This window comes from Myxine glutinosa, chromosome 11, assembly GCF_964187855.1.
Source record: "Myxine glutinosa chromosome 11, kmMyxGlut1.1, whole genome shotgun sequence".
Lineage (NCBI taxonomy): Eukaryota > Metazoa > Chordata > Myxini > Myxiniformes > Myxinidae > Myxine > Myxine glutinosa.
Window position 1 is genome coordinate 104,270,815 of NC_136271.1, and position 5,000 is coordinate 104,275,814.

Sequence of the window (5,000 nt, forward strand, 5' to 3'; positions counted from 1 at the left end):
GGTATGATTTATGCCTTCACATGGTGTACCGATCTATAGTGATTTGATTTACACACCATGATCTCCCTGAACAATGTCAAGGTCCTGTTAAGCAGGTACGATCGGTTGGCCATGCCTCACGAGCGATGGTCCTTCAGACTGGAAGGTCTAGTTCGCATCTCCGAGATTATCACCCGCGGTAATGGAGCCCAGGGGGGGGGGGGGGGGAGGGGGAGAGGGTCCGAGGAATAATTGAAGTACAAGCCCCCCCCCCCCTCTCCGGTCCATGTGTCGCCACTCGCCAGGTTGGCGCGCGCGCGCTAAACCCATCACCGGGTCGACTCGTGCGGACCCACCTTGCAGAGGCCGCTGGTGCCGCTCCCTGCTTGGCGGGATACCCGGGCCGACTCCCAGCACGTTGGGGAGCGAGCACGTGCGTGGCGCCACTTTTATTCGCGCCCTGATCCCACCCACCCCTTAGCTGAGCCCCAACCGACGATCATTCCCGGTCCATACCCCTCTCCTCCTCTTCAGCACCGCGCCCACGGCTAGCCACCGTCACCCAGTGACCAGCACACACCCATTTATCTTCCACGTTCAATGGGTGACCCTAAAGGTTTCCAAATAAGACAGACGGATGGAGTTGTGGATCCTTAGTTATTACTTGTTACTTATTTATCATTAAATCAAATCTTTATTTTTCATTATACAGACACTTGCAGGCAAGGGCAGGTTCGTGGAATTTGTACTGTCTGCAGAGAACCTGCAAAAGGAGAAACAGGTACAGGAACACACCAGAATGTGCAGTGGTGAACATGGTCACTTTCAGGTGTTGGGTGTTCGTTGGACCCCGCACAGTGGTGAACGTGGTCACTTTCAGGTGTTGGGTGTTTCTTGGACCCAGGCAGTGGTGAGCATGGTCACTTTCAGGTGTTAGGTGTTCCTTGGACCCTGCACAGTGGTGAACATGGTCACTTTCAGGTGTTGGGTGTTGCTTGGACCCCGCACAGTGGTGAACATGGTCACATTCAGGTGTTGAGTGTTCCTTGGACCCCGCAGAGTGGTGAACATTGTCACTTTCAGGTGTTGGGTGTTCCATGGACTCCGCACAGTGGTGAACATGGTCAATTTCGGGTGTTCGGTGTTGCTTGGACCCACGCAGTGGTGAGCATAGTCACTTTCAGGTGTTAGGTGTTCCTTGGACCCTGCACAGTGGTGAACATAGTCACTTTCAGGTGTTGGGTGTTCCTTGGACCCCGCAGAGTGGTGATCATTGTTACTTTCAGGTGTTGGGTGTTCCATGGACCCCGCACAGTGGTGAACATGGTCAATTTCAGGTGTTGGGTGTTCCTTGGACCCTGCACAGTGGTGAACATGGTCACTTTCAAGTGTTGGGTGTTCCTTGGACCCTGCACAGTGGTGAACATGGTCAATTTCAGGTGTTGGGTGTTCCTTGGACCCTGCACATTGGTGAACATGGTCACTTTCAGGTGTTGGGTGTTTCTTGGACCCTGCACATTGGTGAACATGGTCACTTTCAGGTGTTGGGTGTTGCTTGGACCCCGCACAGTGGTGAACATGGTCGCATTCAGGTGTTGGGTGTACCTTGGACCTTGCACAGTGGTGAACATGGTGAATTTCAGGTGTTGGGTGTTCCTTGGGCCCTGCACAGTGATGAACATTGTCACTTTCAGGTGTTGGGTGTTCCTTGGACCCTGCACAGTGGTGAACATGGTCACTTTCAGGTGTTGGGTGTTCCTTGGGCCCTGCACAGTGGTGAACATTCGCACTTTCAGGTGTTGGGTGTTACTTGGACCCTGCACAGTGGTGAACATGGTCACTTTCAGGTGTTGGGTGTTACTTGGACCCTGCACAGTGGTGAACATGGTCACTTTCAGGTGTTGGGCGTTCGTTGGACCCTGCACAGTGGTGAACATTGTCACTTTCAGGTCTTGAGTGTTCCTTGGACCCTGCACAGTGGTGAACATGGTCAGTTTCAGGTGTTGGGTGTTCCTTGGACCCCGCGCAATGGTGAACATGGTCACTTTCAGGTGTTGGGTGTTACTTGGACCCTGCACAGTGGTGAACATGGTCACTTTCAGGTGTTGGGTGTTGCTTGGACCCCACGCAGTGGTGAACATGGTCACTTTCAGGTGTTGGGTGTTGCTTGGACCCCGCACCGTGGTGAACATGGTCAATTTTAGGTGTTGGGTGTTGCTTGGACCCACGCAGTGGTGAGCATGGTCACTTTCAGGTGTTGGGTGTTCCTTGGACCCCGCAGAGTGTTGAACATTGTCACTTTCAGGTGTTGGGTGTTCCTTGGACCTTGCACAGTGGTGAACATGGTCACTTTAAGGAGGGTGTTCCTTGGACCCTGCAGAGTGGTGAACATGGTCAATTTCAGGTGTTGGGTGTTCCTTGGACCCCGCAGAGTGGTGAACATGGTCAATTTCAGGTGTTGGGTGTTACTTGGACCCCGTGCAGTGGTGAACATGGTCACTTTCAGGTGTTGGGTGTTGTTTGGACCCACGCAGTGGTGAGCATGGTCACTTTCAGGTGTTGGGTGTTCCTTGGACCCTGCAGAGTGTTGAACATTGTCACTTTCAGGTGTTGGGTGTTCCTTGGACCTTGCACAGTGGTGAACATGGTCACTTTAAGGAGGGTGTTCCTTGGACCCTGCAGAGTGGTGAACATGGTCAATTTCAGGTGTTGGGTGTTCCTTGGACCCCGCAGAGTGGTGAACATGGTCAATTTCAGGTGTTGGGTGTTACTTGGACCCCGTGCAGTGGTGAACATGGTCACTTTCAGGTGTTGGGTGTTGTTTGGACCCACGCAGTGGTGAGCATGTTCAATTTCAGGTGTTAGGTGTTCCTTGCACCCCATGCAGTGGTGAACATAGTCACTTTCAGGTGTTGGGTGTTGCTTGGACCCCGCACAGTGGTGAACATGGTCACATTCAGGTGTTGGGTGTACCTTGGACCTTGCACAGTGGTGAACATGGTGAATTTCAGGTGTTGGGTGTTCCTTGGGCCCTGCACAGTGGTGAACATTGTCACTTTCAGGTGTTGGGTGTTCCTTGGACCCTGCACAGTGGTGAACATGGTCACTTTCAGGTGTTGGGTGTTCCTTGGGCCCTGCACAGTGGTGAACATTCTCACTTTCAGGTGTTGGGTGTTACTTGGACCCTGCACAGTGGTGAACATGGTCACTTTCAGGTGTTGGGTGTTCCTTGGACCCTGCACAGTGGTGAACATGGTCACTTTCAGGTGTTGGGTGTTCCTTGGACCCTGCACAGTGGTGAACATGGTCACTTTCAGGAGGGTGTTCCTTGGACCCTGCACAGTGGTGAACATGGTCACTTTAAGGAGGGTGTTCCTTGGACCCTGCAGAGTGGTGAACATGGTCAATTTCAGGTGTTGGGTGTTCCTTGGACCCCGCAGAGTGGTGAACATGGTCAATTTCAGGTGTTGGGTGTTACTTGGACCCCGTGCAGTGGTGAACATGGTCACTTTCAGGTGTTGGGTGTTGTTTGGACCCTGCACAGTGGTGAACATGGTCACTTTCAGGAGGGTGTTCCTTGGACCCTGCACAGTGGTGAACATGGTCAGTTTCAGGAGGGTGTTCCTTGGACCTATTTCCTTCTGTTCCATTTTCTGATCATTCAAAGTTATCTGAAATTTTTGCCTTGTTGTAAGTAACGCAGGTGTATGATTCGGCAGGTATATGATTCGATGTATACACAAAGAATTAAGTTAAGCACCCCTACACAACGAATTAAGGTAAGCACCCCCTAATATATATTCTTTGTGTATATGTATACATTGGCATATATTCTAAGGTATGTGAGATCAAATAATGATTGGTATGACATTAGCAATTATCCATTGATGAAATTGAGTGATCAAAGTGAAAAAAAGTGATTGGTTGAGTCAGTGATCCGATCACGTCGGTCCTACACACGTTATTGACGCAAAGATCGCTAGAGGTCTTCTCAGAACAATGACTGTACGTTAGAAAACATAAACGTCATCCACACTGTCCGTGATGGACCTATAGCTCCATACTTAAATTGAGGTGAAAATATGCCTAAAATTGCCAAAAAATTTCACCTTAAATTATTCAGAATAAAATATTGAAAACGGCATGATTGTTATGTTTTTATGTGACCATAATATCACTTCTCCAGAAAATATAGCAATATCATGGGTATATTACACTGTTTTGACGACAACAAACTTGTAATGTGCGAGGTTGTAAAAAAACGGGGGGGGGTGCTTAACTTAATTCTTTGTGTATAGATTCATGGGATTAAGAGTTACATGTTCCATACATGTAAAAGTTATTGTTGGAAAACTTCACCTTTTCCATGTCACTCCAGCGATGAAAACTGGTAAATAGAAATTTGACTGGAAGCAATAAAATCATTCAAATGCAGGTGTTCAACAAATGCTGACACTTACAATGCGATGATGGTCAGGTAGGCAGGTGTACATGGGGCTAATGAACAGCTCTCAACGCCTGATCCTGATCCGAAACAGAGAGGAAAAGAAAATCCCTCACTTTTCCCGATGCCTGGAACCTTGGGAGGAAGGAAGCAGTAGGGAGGGGGCTTGCAGTCACCTCGCCCCCAGGGAACAACTTAGCGATGCTTCCTCGCCTGATGTGTCCACTTTGAAGTGTCCGGAACCCTGGGACAGTGACCGAGGACACAGAAGACAGGAAAACAAACGTGAAGAAGCTGCTGGGACGGAATCATGGTGCTGTGCGCCTTTGGAAGCTGTTTAGTCCGATCCTCGGATACACTTTGTCAACGAGGACAAGATGATTTGGGCAAGGAGAGGTCAAGGAGATAACAAGGTCATTTGGACAAGGAGAGGTCAAGTAGAGATTACGTACATAGGAGGAAGATGTACATGTACATAGTAAGGAGGAAGATGTACATGTGCATAGTACCCTGAAAGGAGGAAGATGTACATGTACATAGTACCCTGAAAGGAGGAAGATGTACATGTACATAGTAC

The 5,000-nt window shown here is 49.4% G+C and overlaps 1 protein-coding gene across 3 annotated transcripts in view; it reads right to left on the reverse strand.

The window, feature by feature from the left end:
- Positions 1 to 447, reverse strand: part of LOC137437053 (semaphorin-3D) — a 191,053-nt gene extending 190,606 nt beyond the window's left edge. For 2 of the 3 annotated variants that reach the window (XM_068131382.2, XM_068131381.2), the window contains exon 1: positions 336 to 447. The gene's annotated coding sequence lies outside the window, so the exon portion shown is untranslated. The remainder of the gene's footprint in view (positions 1 to 335) is intronic. The other variant, XR_013625010.1, reaches the window with a different exon arrangement.
- Positions 448 to 5,000: the final 4,553 nt, after the last annotated feature.